The 25905-nt window shown below is 42.8% G+C and overlaps 1 protein-coding gene across 1 annotated transcript in view; it reads left to right on the forward strand.

The window, feature by feature from the left end:
• Positions 1-14703: 14703 nt before the first annotated feature.
• Positions 14704-25905, forward strand: part of LOC309636468 (ankyrin repeat domain-containing protein 17-like) — a gene marked incomplete at its 3' end in the record, with an annotated part of 41208 nt that continues 30006 nt past the window's right edge. Inside the window, exon 1 of the mRNA XM_082409610.1 lies at positions 14704-15165. The remainder of the gene's footprint in view (positions 15166-25905) is intronic.

Consider the following 25905-nt stretch of genomic DNA (forward strand, 5'->3'; position numbering starts at 1 on the left):
TGATTCCTGTCCGTTGGACTGTCAAGTTTATGTAGGGAATCTTGGAAACAGTGGTAACAAGGCTGATTTGGAACGAGCTTTAGGCTATTATGGACCACTCTGAAGTGTGTGGGTTGCTAAAAACCCTCCCGGCTTCGCTCCTGTTGAACGTGAAGATCCCCGAGATGCAGCCGATGCTGTCCGAGAACTAGATGGGAGGACGCTATGTGGCTGCCGAGTAAGAGTGCACCTGTCGAATGGGGAAAAGAGAAGTCGAAATCGTGACCACCTCCTTCTTGGGGTCGTCGCCCTCGAGATGATTACCGGAGGAGGAGTCCTCCACCTCGCCACACATGTCCGAGACGGAGAAGCTTCTCCCTCAGCCAGAGGAGGTCCCTTTCTAGATATAGGAGAAGAGAGAGATCACCGTCCCAGGAGAGAAATCACAAGCCGTCCCGATCTTTCTCTACGTCTCCTAGCCGATCTAGGCCAAATGAAAGGAAATAGAAGACCACTTTGCAAGAGGAGTGGTGTACAGGAAATAACTTCATTTGACAGGAGTATGTACAGAAAATTCAAGTTGTGTTTGAGACTTGCGAAGCTTGGTGCACTTTTAAATGTTTTAGCTGTTCACATTTGTTTGTCTCTTGGGACAGTGACACATAAAGGTGTCATTCTCTATGGTTTGAAATGGGTCCTATGAGGCATGTAATATGAAGAATTGTTACCTTACAATGTTCCCTTAAGCAAAATTGAATTTGCTTTGAATTTTTGGTCTTGCCTAGACGGATAATAAAACTCTGACTCCTGCCCAGCTAAAGTGTGATGTTTACTATTATGGAAACAACACTGGCAAACATTGAAAAGGCTTTCTGTAGCTGGGATATGGCATGCAGCTGTAGTTAAGCAAGCAGTCTTTAAAAGGTGCTGTGAACACAAGGCAGCAGGTAAAACTTAAAGCTGCACCATTACCCTAGATTCGAGGTTTAAAAATTCCACTAGTCTTCACACCGGACAAGAGGTTGTCCAGTGACTTTAGAATCGAAGAAGTTTCAAGAAAGTTAGTTTACCTTTGATTTAGGTCATAAGTCCCCTGTGTGATTGCTGTACATGAATACAAAGCTCTTTGTAATATTACTTGGGAATTTGAGAGGATTCAAGACACCAATGTCCTGCCAGATTAAGAGTATATTGTAGAGCTGAACTTTGAGTTACTGTGCAGTTTTTTTTTCATGCTGTCATTTGTAATATGTTTTGTGACAATCCTTGGGATGAAAGTTTTGGTTCCAAAAGAAAACAAAAAAGAATCCACCTGCCAATGCAGGGGACGCGGGTTCGAGCCCTGGTCCGGGAAGATCCCACGTGCCGCAGATCAACTAAGCCCGTGGGCCACAACTACTGAGCCTGCGCTCTAGATCCTGGGAGCCACAACTACTGAGCCCCCGTGCCACAACTACAGAACCCGGCACGTCTAGAGCCCGTGCTCCGAAACGAAAGAAGGCACCGTAATGAGAGGCATGTGCCCGCAACGAAGAGGGGCCCCCGCTCGCCGCAACTAGAGAAAGCCCGTGTGCAGCAACAAAGACCCAACGCAGCCAAAAATTAATTAATTAATTAATTATTAAAAGAAGACCGCCATTGGGATGGCTGGGGGATAGATCCTCGCTCTGCTTCCCGAGGGGGGCCTGCACCTGGGGACTCAGGAGGCGCCCTTGCTCCTGGCGATGCGTCCAGAAGCCCCAGTGCAGGAAAAGCACACATGGCATCCACGCAGGGAGGCCGGGCCCGGGGAGCACATGGGGTCTCCCTGGTACTGTTCTTGCCACTTCCCTACAGGTGTGAAGTTTTCAAAATAAAGCATTCGGGGGCTTCCCTGGTGGCGCAGTGGTTGAGAATCTGCCTGCCAATGCAGGGCACACGGGTTCGAGCCCTGGTCTGGGAAGATCCCACATGCCGTGAAGCGGCTGGGCCCGTGAGCCACAATTGCTGAGCTTGCCCGTCTGGAGCCTGTGCTCTGGAGCAAGAGAGGCCCGCGCACCGCGATGAAGAGTGGCCCCCGCTTGCCACAACTAGAGAAAGCCCTCGCACAGAAACGAAGACCCAACACAGCCATAAATAAATAAATAAATAAATAATGTTAGCTGTTAAAAAAAAAAATTAGACTTCAAAATAAAGCATTCGGGGAAGAGGGCAGAAGCTGAAAAAGCCGCCCAGGCCCCAGCCCTTCAAGACCCCACGCCGGGTCAGGTGCAGGAGGACCCTGTGAGATTAAAGAAACATCACAGAGAGCAGGGGCGGGGCGGGGTCTCGAGGGACAACCTCCTTCAGGGCAGAATCTCGGTAGACAGACCGCCACCTTCCCCTAGGAAGGATCCAGAACCTTAGGACCCAAACACTCTGAGCGCCTCAGGAGAAGAAAGCCTTCCCGGGGGCAGGGCACACGGACGCCTCTCGACCACCCCGCGGGGCCCGCACGCACCCAGCTCCTCGCGTGTGAATGGCAGGAAGGTCACGTCCCCGATCAGGTTCTTGTTGAAGTCGATGCACAGGAGACTCAGCTTCTTTTTTTTTATTTGTTAAAACTTAAAAAATTAATTAATTAATTAATTTATTTGTGGCTGCATTGGGTCTTCGTTGCTGCACACGGGCTTTCTCCAGTTGGGGCGAGCAGGTTTCTCATTGTAGTGGCTTCTCTTGTTGCGGAGCATGGGCTCTAGGCGCACGGGCTTCAGCAGTTGTGGCAAACAGGCTCAGTAATTGTGGCTCACGGGCTCTAGAGCGCTGGATCAATAGTTGTGGCGCACGGGCTTAGCTGCTCCGTGGCATGTGGGATCTTCCCGGGCCAGGGCTCAAACCCATGTCTCCTGCATGGGCAGGCGGATTCTTAACCGCTGCGCTAACAGGGAAGTCCTCAGCTTCTTCTTGATGCTCTTGATTTTCTGAAGGAAGAAGACGGCCGTAAAATCGGGGGGCGGGGGCACGGAGGGGGGTTCAAGGAGAAGAGGCGGATGAGGCGGACGAGAGGAGGGAGATGGGAAAGAAAGGGCCTTGGGTCCTAACTGTTAGGACCCTCCTCAGGAGTTACCCCAAGGTGATAGCCTAAGCTTCAGCCATTTCAACGGAGCTAAGTTTCTGTCCCTTCAGGGTCTATCTGGTTCACAGAAACAGGTAGAAACGGACCAGCCTCGGGGAGGGAGCGACGTGGGGCGCAGAGGAAGGTGCCGGTTCCCCGGGGCCCCTGCCGGGCCAGCAGCAGGCGGGGTGCCTCGAGGACCTGCCCAGGCTGCGCCCCCTGCCCAGCCCAGGACTCAACGCTCCCGGCCCCGCTCCCGGGCTGAGCAGACGTGCCTGTCCGAGGACAGGAGGGGCGCTGGGGGAGCGTGCCCGCTGGCTCTGCCAGGCGCTGGGGCTCGTCGGGCACGCCTGGCTCAGAAGCAGCCCGAGGGACACCAGGCCTCTGCGGGCAGCAGGCGCCGTGCCGGGCACTGGCCTCCCTGCAGCCTCACAGCCCCACCGGCCACGACTGGGCAGGAGCACAGGGCGCCCTGAGAGGGCGAGGCGGCACTCAGGACCCCGCCCCGCGCCAGCAGGCCGCCTCTCCTGGGCGCCCCCCTCCACGGGCGTCCCCGTGGTCCCTCGGGCCAGTGGTTCTCAAGTGTCAAGGCAGTCTGCGCAGCCCCACTGTCCACACCCTTACCTCCCCCAGCCTCGAAGCTCCATGTGCCTGCCGCTCCGGAGGACTTCGGGGCCCACGTGCCCGGGCCCCACCCTGGATGCCGGAGTCCCACAGTCCTCTGAGTCCCGCTTTCCTCCACCGCAAGGCACAGCACCGGCCGAAGCGGGACAGCGTTTGTGTTGAGGAACAAGAACTGTCGCTGAGCCCTGTGTCTGGCCTGGTACCGCGTTCACCGCGTCTGTCACTTTCTGACGCAAACCAGCCAGCGCAGGGCTGCACCCCAGCCCCTTCTGTACGGGGCTCCCACACTCGGGGCCACCGTCCCCCTGCCCTCATCACCCCGGAGAGGCCCGGAGCCCCGGGCTCATTCTAGCCAATCCTGAGCCTGCTCCTTCCCGGGGACCCACACCTCAGGCTCCAGTCCCCAGCCACCCCTCCCCTCATTCCTGCCAAACCCTCGTGCTCCTGGGAGGCCCTAGGTTACAAGGCGTGCCCCTGTCCAGCACCATGAGTGACAAGCTCTTTCCTCATCTGCTGGCCTCACTGTTCTCTGTCCTCCACACAAACCGAGTCGGTCAGCCCTCACGACCACCTGTGAGGGGGTCCTCGGGTCACACACGTTGCAGATGGTGAACAGGGACAATGGGGTCCAGTGACCGGCCTCCGGGGACCCAGCCAGTTGGTGGCAGAGCTGGGTCTGATCCCGGCCATCAAGATGCGTGTAGCCACGGCGCCCCACGTCACGCACCGAGGTGACGCGCTCGACCATGGGTGGCTCGCAGTGCCTGCCCCCCTCCCCACCCCACGGGGCTGCCTCCCGGGAGGGGCCGGGCTGCCCATCGCCCGCCTGTCCAGGGTGCCGCAGGGACCCCGTCCTGCTGGACCAGGAGTGGGAAGAGCTGGGGGCTCTGGGGGTCCACGCTAGGGGCAGAGGGGTGTCAGGCAGCTGGGAGGACCTGAAGGGACAGGCCCCCTGGGGGGGGTCCCCACTGGGAACCCGCGCGGCCGCAGGGCTCAGCCAAGAGAGGAGGGAGGGGGTGAAGGCGGACGCCATGCTCTTCAGCCTCCCGTCGTCCCCCAGCCTCCGTGCCCAGCAGGAGCCGCGCTGTGAATTACGGGAGAAAGGGGTCGGGTCTTGGACCCCAGTCCTGGCACACAGCTCCTAAACTTAAAGCCACAGGCCGGGTTGCATCTTACGGCCCCCCTGCCTGCCCACCTCCTGCGAGGGGAGAGGGCCAGGGGTTGCAACGTGAATCCGTTGCCCATGGCCCCCGCTGTAATCGTGCTCATGGAACAAGATCTCGGTAAACACGGGGTTCAGAGAGCTGCGGGGTGGGTGCCTGCAGGCGGCCTGGAAGCCCCGCGCCCCGCCCCACGCCTCCCCACCTCCTCCTTCCACCTGGCTGTTCCTTTCGAATAGCCCGGTGCTCTAGTCCGTGGACTGGGGGCTTGTGTTCTGGGGGCCCGCGCTAGCCAACGAACGGAACTCGGGCTGGGGGCGTGGGAACTCCTGACACAGCCTGTCGGCCACAAGCGCAGAGGACGACGTGGACCTGTGGCTGGCGTGGGCCGAGCCCTGACCTGCGGGCTCTGACTCCGGGTAGATGGAGTCCGAACTGAAGAGCTGCAGAAACCCTGCAGTCCCAGCGCTGCTGCTGCGGGAGCCCCACGGGCCTGGAGTCGGGACGGAAGCTCTGTGGGAGCGGGGGCTGAGGGTGGAGTAGGCTCGGAGGAGGGGGTCCTTCCTTGAGACCCTCCCACCAAAGCCACGGGGGACGGGGGGCCCGGATGAGGTGGGGGTGGGGCGGGACGCAGGGAGGGGCCCACGCCGCCCATGCTCTGGGGAAGCCCTGTGACCCTGAGGACCGAGGGCACAGCAGGTGCAGAGGGAGCGCTGGTCCACGTGGACCTTCCCTCCTGGGGTTGAGGCGGCAGAGAGATGGGCAGAGGCCGGCACGCGGGGCTCAGGCCAGGCGCTCCCCTACTGCGAAACTTTCTACAAAAGCAGCCGTCGCAGGACTTGGCAACCGCAGTCATGGGCACTTACCCCGGGGAAATGGAGACTGAAGTCCACACAGAAACTGTACACAAACGCTAGCCTGACTGGGAAAAGCCCCAGACCGAAAGCCGCTGGGGGCCTTCCCAGGGCAACGGATGACAGGGGCAGTCGTGTCAACGTCAGGATCCTGCTGGGACGCTGACTTGACTTGCACAAGAGGTGACACTGGGGAAAAGTGGGCAATGGAGTTTCGCTTTCTAGGAAGCTGGCCAACTCCTTTCCAGAGTGGCTGCAGTGTCTTCCGCTCCCTCCAGCGACGACTCCCCTGTTCTGTGCTGCCTTGCCAGCACTGGACACCGTCTCCAGGTTCTGCTGGGAGCAGAACTTAGGTTTTCTAGTTCTAGGAGAAGCTCCAGAGTGACTCGCTAAGGCCATTAACGAGTAATTATTTCCCAATGAGTGGCTATTTCCAGTTAAAACCAAAAGCCACCTAATTATTGCTTTTCCCATAAAATTAAATATGAAATCTACATTATGTAATTGTACACTTAGTTCCCCCTTTGTGTATTCTAATTTCTTCCTGAGAAACCTAAGATGCCATCTGGCAGACTGCCCACAGTGGCTACGATTTGGGCAGTAGCAAAGGTCAACTTTAAACATTTTGCATCTAAAGTGGCTTTGGAGACCTTTGGATAGAAAGTACAGTCTGAGCCATTTTACAAAATGTGCGGCCATTTTACAAAACAGCTTGACAGTTCCTGCAAGTGTTAAACATAGAGTTACCCTATGACCCAGCAGTTCCACTACTAAATATATACCTAAGAGAAATAGAAACTTACGTCTGCACGAAAGCTTGTACGTGAATGTTCATAGAAGCATATTTCTAAAAACAAATGGTGGAAAAAATTCAAATGTCAATCTGACAAATGAATAAACAAAATGTGGAATATCCGTATGATAGAATAGCATTCAGCTATAAAAAGGAATGAAATATTGATCCATGTTACAACATGGATGAACCATGAAAGCATTCGGTAAAGAAAAGCAGCCACTCTCAAAAGATCACATATTGTATGGTCCCATTTATATGAAAGGCCCAGAATAGCAAATCTGTAGAGACAGAAAGGAGATTAGTGTTTGCCTATATTCCTATATTATATATCATGTACAATTATTAAGTAGATGCAGTGACCATGTTTCAGTTTGCTTGGGACAATTCTAGTCTATATTTGTTTTCCTGTGGTAATTTCAAAAATGTGTTGATTTAGATTATACATATGGCTATCTAAGGTGAATGATGGCAGTAGTAGAAGTCTGAGGGTATGTTGGTTCATACATGGTTTTTCCCAATATTTTTAGGTTGTGTACCACGGTATAATAGGAGCTGAATGTAAAGTATACTAACACACTTGAATACCCCAAGTCAAAGAGTAAATAATATATTTAATGTGATTTTCATTCACCTGAATTTCTTTGTCTTGGCTTAGTTTGCCTAAATGTTCTTTCTTGAAAGTGCTGTAACAGGGTTCTCTTTTCTTTTAAAAGTTAAGACATATTTCTTTATTTGTGGTGTTCTGATTAGAGTTGCTTAAGTTTTGAGTGGAATGTCCCCAGTCCTATTTTTTCCCTAAGTCCTATTATTTTTTTTAAAATTTTATTTATTTATTTATTTATGGCTGTGTTGGGTCTTCGTCTCTGTGCGAGGGCTTTCTTTAGTTGCGGCAAGCGGGGGCCACTCTTCATCGCGGTGCGCGGGCCTCTCACTGTCGCGGCCTCTCTTGTTGCGGAGCACAGGCTCCAGACGCGCAGGCTCAGTAGTTGTGGTTCACGGGCTCAGTTGCTCCGCGGCATGTGGGATCCTCCCAGACCAGGGCTCAAACCCATGTCCCCTGCACCGGCAGGCGGACTCTCAACCACTGCGCCACCAGGGAAGCCCCTAAGTCCTATTACTTTTAATGTGCTATTTTGCAGAATGTGAGGTTCGTCAGGATGCATTTATTGTGTTATAGCACAATTGTCTATGCCGTAAACATTGCATAAACCTTGATTTCCATAATGTAAACGGTATTTACTATATGACTATAGGAATATAAGACTTCAGTGGTATTGGCATAATAACTGCTTTTCCACCTTCTACCACAAGAACCCTTCTTACTGTGGGTAGGATATATTAGCAACACAAGAGCTAACAACTATTTCAGAGCCGCTCAGTTTAGAGTGTTTGGTGGGGAGTTGGAGGCTAAAAGGGTGCTATTCAGAATGCATCCTGAGTTCTTGATAACCAGCAGACAAATAGAACATTTTAGTTAGAGAATGCTTACAAAGCTCTTTCTGAAAATTGAATGTATTAGTTTCTTTCAAACATTTTAAATGTAGTAAATAAAATATGCTATGTCTGTGACATTTGATGTGTGAAGTACTATGGTAGAAATAGATTAGTAAAGACATAGATCCTACCAACCAGGAGTTACTGATCTCATTATTAAGACTCACATCCAAATTAATTAGCTAAGAAAATCTACTGAGTTGAATTGGCCATGAAGATTCTTTTAATAATGTAAACGATAATTAATTTTTAATCTTTGTAATTTAAGATATTTAAATTTCATATTTGTGTCAACTCACTGCAAAATAGTCCTATTCCTAGGAGGGAAACAAAACTTTTGTGGAAACACTATGTGATGCAGACTGCATGCCTGCTACTTCTTGTCTGCCGGCAGACAACAAAATCAGTGAGTTTAAAAAGTAAGATTTCACTGGGGAAACCAAGATAGGACAAAGTTTGAGGTTTTTTTTCCCAGGCATGTATTTTCATGATTGTGATTTTATGTATGTCTAGTAAAATTATTCCAGAGTAAGAGTTACTTAATGACAGCTTGCAAAGAGCAGTATAATTTCCAGGGGCCATTTGACTAATTTTGTGAACCTTTTACCAGGTCATGCCAAAAAATACTCACAAACTTAGTTAGGGAGAGCTCTTACTGTGTTTCAGTCCTTTGAAATGGTTCTTGAGGTCGGTGCTAAGCAAGGAATCTAGTTACTTGATAATAGCTACTTAAGTATAACCTTCAGGATATAGAGGATCTACTTAAATGTCTACTTACTTGATGAAGTAATTTTGAAAAATATTGATTCTTGTCCATGCTAACATTTTATGAATTAATTTTATTCATTATTCTTCACATATACCTTGACATACATGTCTTTAACACAATGTTTTGGGTCATTAGCACAGCTTGCCAAAATACCTCTTTCTTTCAGTTTAAGATTAGTGAGATAAAGTACTTTCACAGCTGTCTATAATGATTGTATCTAAAGCCACAAACACCTCTTCTTATAGCTTAAGACAGTTGGGGTTTTCATTTTTCCTCTATGTAGCTATCTATTCTTGATTGCTACAGTGAAATCATTTACTAAGTAGTTTAAAATGTGCTCTTTGAAAGGTTTCTTTATAATAACATCCATCCAGCTTTTAGAATTGAAGACTGGGAATAAATTTTTAACCTTGTTATATTTCTTTGCCTTAAAAAATTATCATGTGAATTTTGTATATATTTATATCTTAGTCTTGCACTGTTTTGGACTAATGTGTGTTCCCCAAACAAGGAAGCATGACAAGGTGATTGCCTGTTTTCTGAAGCATTTTTTGGTGTGGGTGGAGGAGGGTAAGCATTGCTTTACCCTTTATTTGGTTGTAGAGTCTATTTGGCTTCTATATATAAATTCAGATTTTTAGGACTCATTTCTATGCAAAATACAATTAATTTTAAAATTAAAAGGCATCTTTTTGTAAGTTCATTGAGATTGATAATACAAATGTTCTAAAGCCTCACCTACGAAAAGGGTTACCATTTTTACTAGTTTCAGGATTTAAAAATTGAGTGAAAGTCACAAGTGAGCAGAAGTAGTGTCTTTATTCTTATTACATGGCATAAAAAATGTACCTCCTTTTAAATACTACCTCGACTCAAATAAAGTAAAATTAATGGATAAAGAAAAGTATTTTTTATAATAGGTAGCAGTGACCTGTTCCAGTTATTACTGAAATTTATCAAATATGGTTCATAAATACTTAGGAATTTAAGTGAGCAAGTATCTAGTGTCCTAAGGTTGCTGCTGCTCACCATTGTTTGATATGCCAAGAATATTCTTTTTTTAGATCTTACCCAAATATTGGAAATTATTCATTCAGCAATTATTTCATTGAGTACCTATTGTGTTCTTAGAGCTTTGGTTACATAAGTCACTGAAATATAATAATTTTTCCTACCTTGGGACATTGTAAAGACTTTGGCATTGCTTTAAGTGAAATGGGAGCCATTGGCCAGTTTTTAACAAAAGAGTCATAAATCTTATTTACATTTTAAAAGGAATTGGAATACTTAGAAATCTGACTTTTAATTATTTGTGCTTGATTAAGTTTTAGGTTTTATATATATATTATTCATTTATATATATATAAAACCTAAAACATATATAATTTAGATAGGGTTCAATCATTTATTTGGATGATAGTCTATCCCCTCCTCTGTTGCTGTCCATTGTAGAGTATTATCTCTGAGCAGTGGAGCCAGTGAGACAGTGAAGATAGTAAAGGCAAGGCTCTGTACGTTCCTCTGAGAAGAAATACAGGAGGAAGAAGAGCTTTCTCTTCTTGGAGATGGGGAAAAGAGTACAGAAAGATATCAATTTAAGATATGTTTCACTGAGGTGTCTATAGCACATCCAGGAAGAGATATCAAACAGTTTAGATAAAATAGAACTGAAGCTCAGCAGAGAAGTCTATTTGGGAGAGAGAAATATTTGAAAATTATCAGTGGAAACTGATATTTTAAATTATCAGTTAAAACGTGTTTATGGATGACGTTACCTTGTTAACTTACCTAACTTAAACATAACTTAAACAGACAAAAAGACTCAAGATGAAACGAAGGGGACATATTAGTATTTAAATGAGTTAGTCCAGGAAGAGAAGCTCAGAAGGGTGTGATTATAAAATACTTGAGATGGTGGGCACATTTATTTGTGAATTGGTCGGGCAGGAAATGATCCAGAAGGGAACGGATAGACTGAACGAAAGAGGAAAGGTTAGGATCCTAGAATGCAGTTAAATAAGATTTAATAGATAATAACAAAATGATAGAATTATAGAGGCTAGATATTAAAACGTAAAACTTCAGAGTTCGAAAAAGGTGTAAATGTTCAATGTATAACCATGAGAATAGGTTATCATTGATTAGGTGATGTTTAAGATCCTTTCCACCTTCAGAAATTTAGGATTCTTAGAATGGAGCATTCATTTTTTTTGTTGTTGTTAAATATAAAAGAAATATTGATACTAGAAATCTTTCTTTTTAATTGACTTTTAACCTTCTCATATTTGATGTTTATTGAGTAGTAAAATTTTATCATTTTTATCATTTTTAAGCATACAGCTTTGGTACAGTATGACTTTCTGTCAATTATCATTCCATTAACTTTATTTAAAATTCCTATAAAACTTCAAACATATTTTGACTCTGATGAAAAGATTCTGTGTTCTCTGACTAATGGAATTAAACTAAAAATAAAAAATGGAAAGATCTCTGGAAAACCCCCAAATATCTAGAAATTAAATAACATACCTTAAAAATAATACATAGGTCAAAGAGGAAGCCACATGGAAAATTAGAAACTATTTTGAATTGAATGAAATATATCAGAATTTGTGGTATGCAGCTAAAGCAATGCTTAGAGGGAAATTTATAACATTAAATGCTTATATTAAAAAAGAGTAAAGTCAGTGACCTCAAGCTCTACATTAAGAAATGGAAGGACTTCCCTGGTGGCGCAGTGGTTAAGAATCCACCTGCCAATGCAGGGGACATGGGTTCGAGCCCTGGTCTGGGAAGATCCCACATGCCGTGGAGCAACTAAGCCCATGCATCACAACTACTGAGCCTGTTCTCTAGAGCCTGCGAGCCACAACTACTGAGCCCGCATGCCATAACTACTGAAACCCACGCACTTGGAGCCCATGCTCCGAAACAAGAGAAGCCATCACAGTGAGAAGCCCACACACCACAGTAAAGAACAGCCCCCACTCGACGCAACTAGAGAAAGTCCGCACGCAGCAATGAAGACCCAATGCAACCAGAAATAAATAAATAATTAATTAAAAATAAATTAAAAAAAAAAGAAATTGGAAAAAGAAGAGCAAATTAAACCAAAGCAGGCAGAATGCAAGCAATAATAAACCTAACAGTAGAATATAAATTAACAAAAATAAACATAACTAGAAATTAATGAAATTGAAAATAAAAACAACAAAGAAAATAAAACTGAAAGTTGGAAGTAGGTTCTTTGAAAGAATCATTAAAAGTGATTGAGAGAAAGAGAGAGAAAAGACAAGCTATCCCAGCCATATACATTAAAAGGTTAATAAGGGAGTGTTATGAATTACTTTGCCAGCTAATTTAACTTAGATGAAATGAACAATTCTGTGAAAAACGCAAAATATCAAATTTCACTCAAGATAAATAAATAACCAGAATAATATTATATCTAACAGAGAAATAGTATTTCTAATTAAAAACCCTCCAGCAAAGAAAACTCCACATCTGAATGGCTTCATCTGTGAATTATATGAAACATTAAAGGAAGACATAATTCAAATTCTGCAGAAACTTTTCCAGAAAATAGATGATGAGGAGTCACTTCCCAACTCATAAGACCTGCATTATTACCCTAATACCAAAACCCAAGCAAAGATATTATAAGAAAAGAAAATTATAGACCAATATGCAATGAACCTAGATGTAAAATCCTAACAAAATATTAGCAAACAGAATCTAGCAATATATAAACAAGATTATACATCATGAACAAATGGTGTATATTCTAGGAATGCAAAGTTGATTTAACATTTGCTAATCAATCAGTGTAATTCACTACATTTATATACTCAAGAAAAATTATTTTATAATCTCACTATATATACAGAAAGAATTTGGCAAAATTCAGCATGCATTGTTGAAAAAATTTTCAGCAAAATTTTCAGAGAATTCTTGTGTTTGCTGAGAATTTTTTTAACCTCATACAGGGTATTTATGAAAAACCTGGAACTAATGTCATACTTAATGGTGAGAATGAATGCTTTCCCCCTAAGGTTGAGAACAAGGCAGAGTTGCCCATTCTTATCATTCCTACTCAACATACTACTAGAGATCCTAGTCAGGTAATATTCAGCAATAAAAAGGAATGAACTGCTAACGCATGCTGTAGGGTGGATGAATCTTAAAGGCATTGTGCATTTGTGAAAGAAGCTGCACTCAAAACTCTGGATGATTCCATTTCATTCTGTGAAAGAGAAAATGAAAGTAACAGAAAACATGATTGCTAGGGGCAGAGAGTAGTGGTAAGAGATTGCCTATAAAGGAACAAGAGAAATTTTTGAATATAAGAACTATTGTCTATCTTGTTTTTGGTGGCAATTACGTAACTATATAGTTGTCAAAATTCACAGATTTCTACAACTAAAAATGGGTGAATATATTCGAAGTTATACTTCAATAAACCTGACTTTCAGAAAAATTTAATTGGATACAGAAGGAAAAAGAATGAAGGGAATGAATATAATATTCTGATTTTTCTTCTCTTGGGAAATCAAGCAGTTGCTTTAACTGAATCTTACAATGACTGATTTTGATGCCAAGACTTTTTTCATTCATTTAAAAATTATTGGGTTGCATGTGCATTTCAGACTGAATTACATATACCAGCAAGTTAATCCTATATACCTCAAAATAATACAAATTATTATGGTAGTCCCTTTGGAATTTTTGTTAGAAATATGGAAATAAGTAAGTTATTCTTGATATTTCTCTTTGAAGATCTAAAGGTTTTTTAAAAAATTATTTGCGAAGATTACACAATAGGAAATTACGTGGTCTTTTTTGTTGTTGTTGTTTTTAAAGGTAAGCAATATAGAAGGGTACAGACAAGTAAAAACGTAAAATTCTCTCATTGATTTCACTCTTTGATTACACTGTTAATCGCTTGGGTTTATATATCTTGAAATTTTTTGCTTGTGTTCTTGTACACATACATTTTGTTTTTAAAATCAACTTAAGCAGACACATACCACGCCTGCTTTACTGAGGCACTTTTCACCTGATGTAATGTTGATATCTTTCTACATCAGTATTCATGTATTTATTCAGGAAATATTTTTATGCTTACGGCTCTGTTCTAGTTGCAAAGGACAGAGCAAGGAACAAAATATGGTCCTTGCCTAAGTGAATTTTATTCAAGTAAGAAGAAGATAATAAACAAGTTGGGGGGAAAATGTCACTATATTGTTAAGTTTCATAAAGATAAATAATGAAGTGTAAAGGGATGAAAAGTGAAGGGACAGAATGAGCAGGATACGCACCTTAGATAGTCGTGGTGTAGGCTTTTATATGTAGACCTACTTTATTCTTTAGATGGTTATTTATTATTTCATAGTATAATTTATTTAACTTATTCTGTTGATGGGCATATGGATTACTTAGTTTTTTTTTGTTATAATCGATACTTTAATGAACATCCTTGTACATATTTTTTTGCTTACATGTACAAGTATTTCTGTACACTAAATTCTTAGAAGGAAAACTGCATTTTAAAATGTCGATTATAGATTCTGCCAAATCTCCAAAATAGGCATTATCTGTCAATGGATAAAAAGTAATACCACATTTTAATTTGTATTTACCTGATTCCCAGTGAAGTTGAGCATATCTATTGGTCATTTGTTATGTCTTGTATAAATTGCCTACTCATATCATTTTGCCCATTGCGGGATTTGCCTTTTTCTTACTGAAATTTTAGGATTTCTCTATAATTCTGTTTATAATATACTCATATTTTATAACATTTTCTCCTAACTTGTCAATTGTCTTACTTTATGGAATCTTTGGATTTTTCATTTTTATACTGTCAAAATCTATCAGTCTTTTCCTTCCTAGCTTCTAGGTTTTGTGTCTTTCCAGAAAAGCCTTCTTATAGTAATTTAGTCTCTTTTATTTTCTTCTACTACTTCTTAGTTTTATTTATGTTTCTAGTAGATTTTAATTCATCTGGAATTTTTAGAATATATATTCTGTGGTTGGGACCTAATTTTTTCAGTTTTGTAACCCTTCTCCCAAAATAATTCATTGAACAATATGTCTTTTTTTCCCACTGACTTGATATACAATCTCTATCATATTTTAAAAGTCCAAAATATATTTGTTCTGGATTTAATACTCCATTGTTTTGATGATTGTCATTTTATGTTTGACATCTGGTAGGGCACCCCTCCCCATTGTCTTTTTCCAAAAAATTTTGGCAATTTCTGTGTATTTTCTCTTCCAGATGAACTTTAGAATCAACATGTCAAGTTCCATTAAAAATCCCTTTGGGATTTTGATTGGAAGTGCATTGAATTTACAGATTAATTTGGGGAGAATTGACATCTTTACACTATTGAATCTTCCCATCCAGGAGCATGGTATGCCTCTCCATTTCTTCAGGTGTTCTTTTATGTCCTTTAGTAAAGTTTTATCGTTTTTTTTCATGTAGGTCTTACATTTTTCTTGTTAGGTTTACTCCTGAGTATTTTTTAGTTTGTTTTTTTTTTTTTTTTCTTTGCCGGGAGCGCCCGGGTGGCCTCGGGCCCTGGCGGGGGGCGGGGGCGGGCTGGGCCGGGCCGGGGCGGGCGCGGGGCGCTGTCCCTTTAAGGCGGGAGGCGCGGGCCGGCCGAGCGCGGCAGTGATTGGCGCCGCGGGATCACTGGCGGCCCGGACCCGGCCTGGGGGAGTCGGCTAGAGCCGGCTGCGCTTTGATAAGGTCTTGGCAACTCGGTAAACACCGGAGCGCCGGGAAATAAAAGTAACCCCTCCGGGCGTCGGAGGCGCCCGTCTGCCCCGGCGAAAGCTGTGCTGTAAAAGGTGGGGGCGGAGGTGCGGCCCCGGCCGAGCGGCTTCCGAGCCGGGTCCCCCGGGGCCGGGGGCAAGGTCGCGCCCAGCCGCGTCACGGGCGCAGGGCGCGGGAGGGGGTCCGGCCCGGCTGAGAGGCGGCCGGGAGGGCGGCCGCTAGCCGGACGGCCCCGGAGTGGGGCGGCCCGGAGCGCGGCGGGTGCGTACCTCCTTTTCAGGACAGTGCGCCGGCTCGCGCCTTTGAACTGCGCAGTGAAATCCACGGCGCAGTTTTTGTTGGAAGCGCCCGGAGGACGTTGGGTGCCCGGAGTGGCTGCTGGAAGCGGGGCCCGTGTCGAAAGCCGTGCCGGGCGGGGGCCGGAGGGGCCGAGGGCGGCCGCGGCGGGGGCGAGGCCCACTCGGATATTCCGCAGAAAGAGGGGCGGCGGGGCGCGCCTCTGCACACTCCCTCGCCGCCGGGTTCCCCGCACTCCCTCCCCGGCCGTGCGACTCCCGCATGTTCTCCGACGCCGGGACCGGCCCGGGGGGGGGGCCCGGGGCCGTGGCGGCGAGCCGATCCGGGGGCCGGGGCCGAGGCCCTGCCCGGGGCGCCCGCGAGGTCTGGGCGCGGAGCGCGCGCGCGGACCCCTGGTGAGTGCGAGGCAGAGGCGGCAGGCGGACCGCGCGCTTCGATGTGCCGGGCGGCCCTTTGAAGTGGGCAGGCCGGCTATTTCGGGGCGCGCTCCGGGCGGGCGCAGAGAGGGGCGGCGGGCGCGGCGCCCGGCGCTCCGGGGGTCTCGGCCGGGGTGGCGGGGGCCCGGGGGAGAGACTTGTGCGAGTGGCCGTCGCGGCGGGGGCGGAGCGGGAGCAGATCCCCTCCCCCGGGGGCGCCGCGCCGGAGCGGTGCTGGATGGGAGTCTGGGTGCGAGTGTGCGCCGGAATGCCTTTGGGAGGTGGGATAAAAGGGTGGCGGCGCCCCCCGCCCCCTCCCCTCCCCTCCCCCCGCCCCCTCTCGCCTCTGTCTCCTCTCCTCCAGTCCTCCCGTCCCAGCCCAGGTCCGCGCAGAGGGTCCCTGAGCGCCGGCCGGGGCTCAGTCTGCGCGCCCGAGCGGCCCGAGCCCGGGGCACCCGCGTCCTCCGCGTCTCTCCTGCCGCCCGGCCCCGCGCCCCCGGCCGCCCCGGCCCCTCGTGCGGAGAGGCCGAGCCTCCGCGCGTCGCCATTGCTGGACCGGCTGCCGCTTTCCGCGCTTCTCCTGCGAGCGCCTCCGACCAGGGCTCGGGGGCTGCGACCGCCCACCGGGGCTCTGGACGCGTCGGGGTGGATTGGGGCCCGGGGGCAGGCCGGGGGGGCTCGGCGGAGATGAGAGCCGGGCCTCGGGCCGCCCTGGTCCTCCAGGTAACGGGGCCGCCCCACCTCCCCTCCGCCCGGGGAACGCGGCGCTACCGGCGGCCTGAGGCCCCGCACGGGGGCCACGCGCGCCCACCCGGAGCCCAGGGTTCCCGCCCCCGGTTCGGGGTCGCGTCCCCCGCCCCGCCGGCCCGCCCCTGCCCTCTCCCGAGTTTGATCCTCCCCTTGCTGAGGAAAGCGGCTGGTTTACTGGTTAGATAAGACTTTTTGCTTTTGGGAAAAAGAGGCTTGAGGTCAGCCGAGTCTGGGATTCCTGGCACAGGCAGTGGTAGCGTGAGACGGTTTCTGATCCGGTTTTGTAGGGTTTGCGGCTCCAGGAGGCGGGGGGCGCGGAGGCGACGGGTCGTGAGGCTTCTCTGCTCCCTGGCAAAGTTGGAAGATCAAAGCCTTGTCTGAGTGAGTGGATTTCTGGTTTGGGGGAGCCCGGAAGACCGAGGTGTAGACTGAGCCGGATTCTTGGCAGGAGGCGGGGACGCAGCGAACGCTTCCATCTGGGTTGCGGGGCGGGGGCTGCAGCCAGGAGTCCGGGCGCCCGTTCCGCCCTGTGCTGGGCGGGCTTTCCTCCTCGGTGGAGGCTCTTCTGAATTTTTAAGGAGTAGGAAGGGGGGGCGCGGGGGGAAGGGGTGGGTGGGGGGAATGGGAACCAGATGCCGGGGCTATTTTGTAGTTTTTGTTGTTATTGTGAATTACATCTTTTCTTCCATTTTGCACTTTATTTTTCAATTGGTTATTGCTACTGTATAGGAAATCTATTGATTTTTGTATGTTGATCTTACCATTTACTTAGTTTTCAATTGAGTCTCTCGAAATTTCTAGAAGATTATTATGTTTTCTGCAAATGATGGCATTTTGTTGTTTCCTTTTTTCAGTATTTCTCTATTTTGTTTTTTTGTTTGTTTTATTTTGTTTTCTGGTCTTGTTGCATTGGTTAGGTTTCCAGATCTGTTCCCTTCTAGTTCTGATTTGGGCATCTTTTCTGATTTACATGGAATGCTTCTAATTTTTAAACTCCTACTTGATATATGCCTTAGATATCTGATAGAATACATTGTCAAGAACAAAAGTGTCCTTCTTGGCTTACCAGGTATTTCCATGGTGATAGATACTGTGTTTTATCATGTGTTTTTGTTGAGATGATACATATTCTTTTCACCTCTAACATTTTAATGTAGTGAATTACATGAATACATTGACCTAATATTGGTAATGGTGTTTCTCATTTTTAGTATTTATTCAGCGAGTATTTGGATACTTGCAATATCGGATATTGCATTGTGCCAGGAACTTTGCCACAAACTGGTGATAGTGCTAAGTCTGAATGGTTCCTCTCTTTTTTATATGGAGAAGAGAGATAATAAGCAAGTACCCAAGGACAAGATAATTTTAGACTGTGGTAGTACTGTGGAGGAAATAAAGAGAATGGTATGGTAGAGAGATGAGGAGAGTACCTCCTTTGGTATTATCATCTGAGAAGGTAAAATATAAACTAAGACCTGAAGAATGATGAAAACATTGGGAAAAACATTCCAGGTAGGGGAAGATCACACATTAATTGGATTTCTTAATGTCTTCTTGATCCCCTTTCCTATATGTGTGTGTGCTCTACTTTTTACACAACTGCTGAATTTTCTAGTGGTGTTTTATTTAAGTTTTTGTTTTATTTAGGGTTTTTTTTCTGTTTAGGTTTGCTAATAGGGTTATTTATGCTTAGGAGCTAGGGAGTTTCACCATCTGATTTCTGGACTTCGTAAATAAGATAGTAATGTTCTGTTCCTTCTGAAAGGACTATCCTTAAGATTTCTTCTATGGATATATTCTATCCCATTTCTACCTTTCCTTGAGGTAATTTTGATGATTTCTTTTCTTAGAAAACCATCCATTTTGTTTAGACTTTAACATTTATTGATGTATAGTTGTGCTCAGTTTTCTCCTTATATTTTTTTCTTTCTCTGATTTTCTGTAATCAGACTTGTCAAAGGCTTGTTTCTTTCTTGTTAGACTTACCCAAGAAGGAATTTTTGGTTGTATTAATTACTTTTGTATCTCTCTGAATTTCTTCATTTCTATATTTATCACTATAAGTTATATTGATATATTTTGATTTGTATTTTCTTTTTGAAGATTTTAAGTATTTTAAACCTTTCTTGTGCTCTTCTGAATACATTTATGCTCTAAATTTTTCTTTAAGGATTGCTATGACCAAATTCCATTGGAAATAATATGCTCACAATTTTAATTTTCTTTTCCTCCATATTCTGAGAGTTCATGAGTAGGCTTTTTTTCTTTTCTTTTTAAATTTTCAAGTACAGTGTTATTCTTTTATTGATAATTTTTAGTTTCTTTTAGCTTAATGGACCAAGAATGTAATTAATTTAAAAAATGTATTAATTAAAAAAAATCTGTTGAGATTTTCCTTTGCTTAAGATATGATCAGGTCTATTTTACTATGAAATATAAGTGTAGTTCCTTAATTCTATTTCTGAAGTGTAGTTTTTTTAAAAATCCTAATCTACATGTCAGTTTTAAAATAAGAGGAATTTTCCCATTCATTTTTTAAAAATTAATAGCTACTTTATTTATTTAATTAATTTATTTATTTATGGCTGTGTTGGGTCTTCGTTTCTGTGCGAGGGCTTTCTCTAGTTGTGGCAAGCGGGGGCCACTCCTCATCGCTGTGCGCGGGCCTTTCACTATCGCGGCCCCTCCCGTTGCAGGGCACAAGCTCCAGACGCATAGGCTCAGTAGTTGTGGCTCACGGGCCCAGTTGCTCCGTGGCATGTGGGATCTTCCCAGACCAGGGCTCGAATCCGTGTTCCCTGAATTAGCAGGCAGATTCTCAACCACTGCGCCACCAGGGAAGTCCCCCATTCACTTTTATATTAACTTGGTCTTTTGGTCTTTGTTCTTTTTCGTAACATTGAAGATTATGGCGAAGATGTATTTTCTTATTATCCCACACCCCACCCCCTTGTCTTTAACTGAATTGGAGTTTTTAAAATTCTATTTCCCTCCCAGTTTGAAAAATATGTTTTCTTCCTGTTCTTCAGCAGGCATTGGACTGAATTAAACACTGTTTGTAACTAGTTGCTCCCTTTCCCTTAACGTAGGCTTTTGACATTATTTCATTCAAACTTGACTTTACTATTTTTTAAATAATTTGAAATTTTAGTAATATATTTGTTTTAATATGCTTTTACTTTTTTAACTTTAAGGAATTATTTATTAACAACTACCTGAAATGTTAATGAAAGATTATATTCTACTAATTTCTTTTCTAACTCCTTAGTCTTACGATTCCAAGGCTGTCCTTTTCTTGGATTCATTTTTGTTGTTAAGGCATACATTCTCTAAATTGAGACATGTTTGTGGTTTTTAAATTTTCAGAGTGCTTACATCTCTAAAAAATTACCTTGTTCCACAGTTTAGACGTTTTAGAAATAATTGTGCTTCGTTTCTTTTCATTGCAAATTGTATTCTAGCATCTAGTTTTGTATTTGAAAAGTCTAATAGCAATCTGATTTTTAATTCTCTTATTAACAGCGCCCCCCTGGAATCTTTCTAGACTCTATATCCTTGGAATTCTCACATTTTACCAGGTCATGACTCTGTGTGTAGGTGTGTAATCTGTATGTGTGTGTGTATATCTGCATGTGCATTTTAATGCCATCTTACAGGAAATTGTTTTATTTTGAGGCTCTTTTTATGATAATTGATGAATAATGATAAATAGCAGAAGTAGGCTAAATTTATAATTAAATTGCATTGTATTATTGATATTGAACTTAAGGAAACCCTTGAAATAATCTATAACTAATTCTGTTAGCAAAAAATCTACTTAAAAACTCTAGATTTGAGAATTCCATACAATTTTTACTTATTTTAAACATTAATAATTTGTTCCCTTTATAAAGTTTATCATTAATGTCAAAAATTTCATATTGTATTGATAATTTAATACTGAGTTGTTGCAGGCAGGTAAGTACTTTGAAGCATAAGAAAAGACGTCATGTCTTGTATTAGCTCTGTGAGAACACTGCTGTGTTTTCCAGTATATCACTGATGCTTAGCACATTCCTAGATCTTAACCAAAATTTATTAGATGGATAGATGGGTATGAATGAAAGAATATAGGTATAAATCAGTGTTTTCTTAATGAATAGACTTTTTTTTTTTAAGGATATTTATTTTACTTTTTTTTTAAAGGAATTCCTTTTATTTTTATTACTTATTTATTTATTTATTTATTTATTTAGTTTTGGCTGTGTTGGGTCTTTGTTTCTGTGCGAGGGCTTTCTCTAGTTGCAGCAAGCGGGGGCCACTCTTCATCGTGGTTCGCGGGCCTCTCACTATCGTGGCCTTTCGTTGCGGAGCACAGGCTCCAGACGCGCAGGCTCAGTAATTGTGGCTCACGGGCCTAGTTGCTCCGAGGCATGTGGGATCTTCCCAGACCAGGGCTCGAACGCGTGTCCCCTGCGTTGGCAGGCAGATTCTCAACCACTGCGCCACCAGGGAAGCCCAGTGAATAGATTTTTGAAAGCTAAATTTATTTTAGTCAGGTTCACTTTAGTTTTATTTGCTTTAATCTCAGGATACCAATACCATAATGTCAGACTATTAATTGATACTCTTTTTACAAGGACTTTAAGTGGGCTTTTATTTGATTTTCTTATTTTATTTTAATGTATACATAAATCAGTATTCAGGGACTCCACTAGTACAGAAAAATTATACCCCAAATGTATTAATTTTGGGATAATTTACTCTTTATTAAGAGTTGCAGTATTTTAACTGAATTTTACCCTATTTAAGACTATATAGAGTGGGATGAATTGGGAGACTGGGATTCACATATATACACTAATATGTATAAAATAGATAACTAATGAGAACCTGCTGTATAATACAGGGAACTCTACTTCACTTTGCTGTGCAGTAGAAACTAATACAACATTGTAAAACAACTATACTCCCCCACGCGCCCCCCCAAAAAAGACTATAAAAAATACAGAGCAAAGAAATTTGTATTAGATTTTAGGACCACGTACAGAAGAAAATAATTATGATGTACAGAAGAAAATAATTATGATGACTATGATGATGACTATTTCTTATAATAATAAATATGTGTTTGTATTCAAAGAGCTAGGAAGAACACATACCATATTTTTCTGGGCTTGTTTGAGAGACGTAGTGTAAGCTATTAAGAATTTATTCAATCAGTGTTATAAAATTATCATAGATTCAAATTAATCTCTTTTTTAATATTTACCTTTCTGTATACAGCCTTTTAATATTATTATCATCTTGAAATTCAGATTACCAGCTTGACATTCAATGATAAGTGGAGGGTGGTTTCCAGAACAACAAGAGCAGTAATAAATTGGTGGATAGTGATAAGATGGGAGGAGGGGGAGTGTTAAAGGTCAAGAAATCCAAATTCTGTAGTTGCTAGCATTCTCGTTTTTTAAAGTATGTTTACTCTTGAAGACTGACCCTTTTTCCTATCCCCACCTTGCATAATCTTTCATTTGATATATTGATCAAATGATTGATAATTCCTAATTGGTTTCTTTGTCTCTGTTGTCCTGTCTATCCAAAACCATCTTTCACGTGGCCTCTATCTTTCTAGAACACTGAGTATTTATTTTAATGCTTAAACCCTTCAGTAAGCTCCCATATAAATTCTGAACTTCTCAGCAAGATACTGAAAGACCCCCATCTTACATCTTACTTAAGCATTATTCTTTTGACTATTTTCATGCAGAATTGTCTTTTCCTTCCTCTGTACAATCACTGTATTAGTATCTATTTTGTACTATTTTCCAATCTTGTTTGATATAGTTAGCTGTTTGTACATAGAGTTGCCTTTCTATATTTATATTTGTGGAAGGCATTGATTATTAAAAAAAATCATTTTGTATTACCATTCTCCTGTGGCTGTCCTGCTGCTTTGCACATAGTATGTAATTGACAGTGAATGTATTCATTAAATTGAATGGAGTTTGTATATATGATGTCTGGTTAATCAGAATATACTGTATCCTTATTCTTTGGAGCGAATACCAGTTTATTACACTACCAAATGGACTGCTCTTCTCTTATATAGCAGTGATAATACATTTGTTCTGAAGAGGAGTTAGTTTGAAATGTTATGCTAATTTTCACAGTTGGTCCAAATGACGCTATATTTCCACATTTTCATGTGACTTTGTGTTTTGAGTATACAAGGATTGGGAATACCATTAATAGCATAAACAACTTCATTCAGCTCTGACCATTGTTAAAAGACCTTGCTTTTTATTGTTAAGCATTTGTGTTAAGTTTATTTTGGGGAGAAAGTAAAAAATACTTGTTTTGAATTTTATTATTTTTTTTATACAGCAGGTTCTTATTAGTTATCTGTTTTACATATATTAGTGTATACATGTCAATCCCAATCTCCCAGTTCATCACACCACCACCCCACCCCCACTTTCCCCCCTTGGTGTCCATACGTTTGTTCTCTACATCTGTGTCTCTATTTCTGCCCTGCAAACCGGTTAAAAAATACTTTGTTAATCGAATAGTATTACCGTTAAATAATTTTTTTAAACAAAAGCAACCTCTGCAGTAAAACATCACCTTTAATCTTTAAAAACTAAAAGGATTTAATGTGCACAAAAGTATAGAGACTAATAAAATAAAGCCTCTATAAATCTCTTTTGCAGATCACCATTATCAAAAATTTGCCACACCACTTTGTTTTAAATTCCTGACAATATTTCTGTATACTACAATATGCATCTCTAAAAGATAAGGGCATTTTCTTACCTAACCAGAGTAATTCCTTTATACTATTTAATGTACAGTTCATATTCAGATTTCTTCATTTTCCTTGAACATTTCAAATAAGGTCTATATTATTTTGATGGTTATGTCTCTGGAATTTCTTTAATTTAGAACAGTTCTTCCCTTTTACTGTCTCTCTCTCTCTTTTAAAACATGTTCTAGATTTTAGTTTAGTCTATGTGCTTCTGTTTAATTCAGTGGTTCCCAGTTTCCCACCCCCAGGGTTTTTTTTTTTTTATTTTTCCTCCAGGGGGACATTTGGCAATGTCTGGAGATATTTTTAGTATCACAACCTGTGATAGGGTTGCTACTGGCATGTAGTGGGTAGAGGCCAGGGATGCTGCTAAACGTCTTGAAGTGTATATATAGGACAGCACCCAACAGCAAAGAATTATCTGGCTCAAAATGTCAGTGGTGCCAAGATTGAGGAGCCCTGATTTAACTTTTTCCTGATATTTGCCTTAATAATTTTTATAAACTGCAAGTTATTTCAGGGAGGCAAGAGTACTTCATAGGAGGTACTGTGTATTTTATGTTGCATAAATCAGGGGCATATAATGTTTAGTTGTCTCACTTTTAGTAATTAAACATTGGGTTCAGGTGTTGACAGCTTTATCCCTTAAATATAGAATTTAAAGTCAGCTTTTCTAGAGCAGAGTCAAACAACAGCCTCTTTTTCTGGTGGAAAGAATATTGAACTTGTTAATTGGATAACTGATCTCTTGGTGTTAGATCTTTAGAAACTTGCTGTCTATATAAGGATCCTGTGATTCTGTTTTCTCATCTGTAGCAATGAATTGAACCTGGTGATTTCTAAGACCCCTGCATTTTGATGGTTCTTTGTATTAGACAAGAATTTGATGCACAAATACCATTTCATAAAATATCCAGCTAGTCAAAACAGCACATCCAAAATAGCTTAGATATAACTTAAATTGTCATGCTTTGAATATTGATAACTTTGACAGATTATTTCCCTTAGGGATGAATAAACTTAGTAAGGACATCCCTTTCCTTCTGTCTCTCCCCTCTTCAGGAAAGTTATTTATACATTTCATTTAAGGAAAATGTTTCAGAATATTTATGTGAATTTCTTATTCAGACCATTTTTAATGTTCCAGAACTTGGCCATTATTCAAAATGAATTTTTTTCTATAGAAATAATATGATAAAAATGAGTTAGGTTTCAATGGGAAAATGCAGTTTAGTTTTTCATCTGAATTTCCTCAACTAAGGATATGTTAAAGAGGTATATGCCCATAACTTAGTTGACATTTGAATAAAGGGTTACTTATGTTTGTATTTTTATAAGACTGCATCCCCTTATATCAGTCTCTCTACTTGTTCTGTAATGTAGCACAAGAATTTTTCCAGGTGGGAAAAGAGGAATTGGTGTCAAAGGAGGAAGTCCTCTTCTGCTTCCTCTTCAGAACTCCTATGGCTCTTTTTTTCCCCTCTCTTCATCTTATGCACTTTCTACCTTGTATTCTTGTTATTGTATACTTTTACTCTCACATTAAAGAAATAAGCTCCTAGGTAGTAGGCTTAATTTTACACATCTCATAGTAGTAAACAGCAATATCTCTTGTACAAAGACCGTTTGTAATAAAAGTGTGTTTAATAAATCAATGAAGATAGCATTTTGCCCTACCTGCTACCTAATATTTGATTTTTCTATATCTATAAAATATACCTTTAAATTTATTTTGTGTAACTACCTCTCCCTTCTCCAAATACACTGCAACCTTTTAGAATCTGAAAGGGAAGGGTCCCCAAACCATCTTTTTATTTATTCAAGAGTTATTTGAGTCCTGACAATGTGATGAGCATAGGTCTAGTTGCTGTATATATATCAGTGCTCCAAACAAAGTGCCTATTTCCATGGAGTTTAGAAAGACAGTAAATATGTATAATAAGTCATGTGAAAAATTCATTAAAAAATTACGCAGAATAAGCATCTAGAGATGGCTGAGAGACTTGCTTAGGTCTCACAGGTAGCAGATGAAGCAGCAATGGTACCTAGGTCTTTAGATCCTAACAGTATCCTTGAAATTAGTTTATTCTTCATTAATCTTAAACTGGGGGGTGGGAGAGAATAT

This window comes from Balaenoptera physalus (assembly GCF_965194825.1).
Source record: "Balaenoptera physalus genome assembly, chromosome: 10".
NCBI lineage: Eukaryota > Metazoa > Chordata > Mammalia > Artiodactyla > Balaenopteridae > Balaenoptera > Balaenoptera physalus.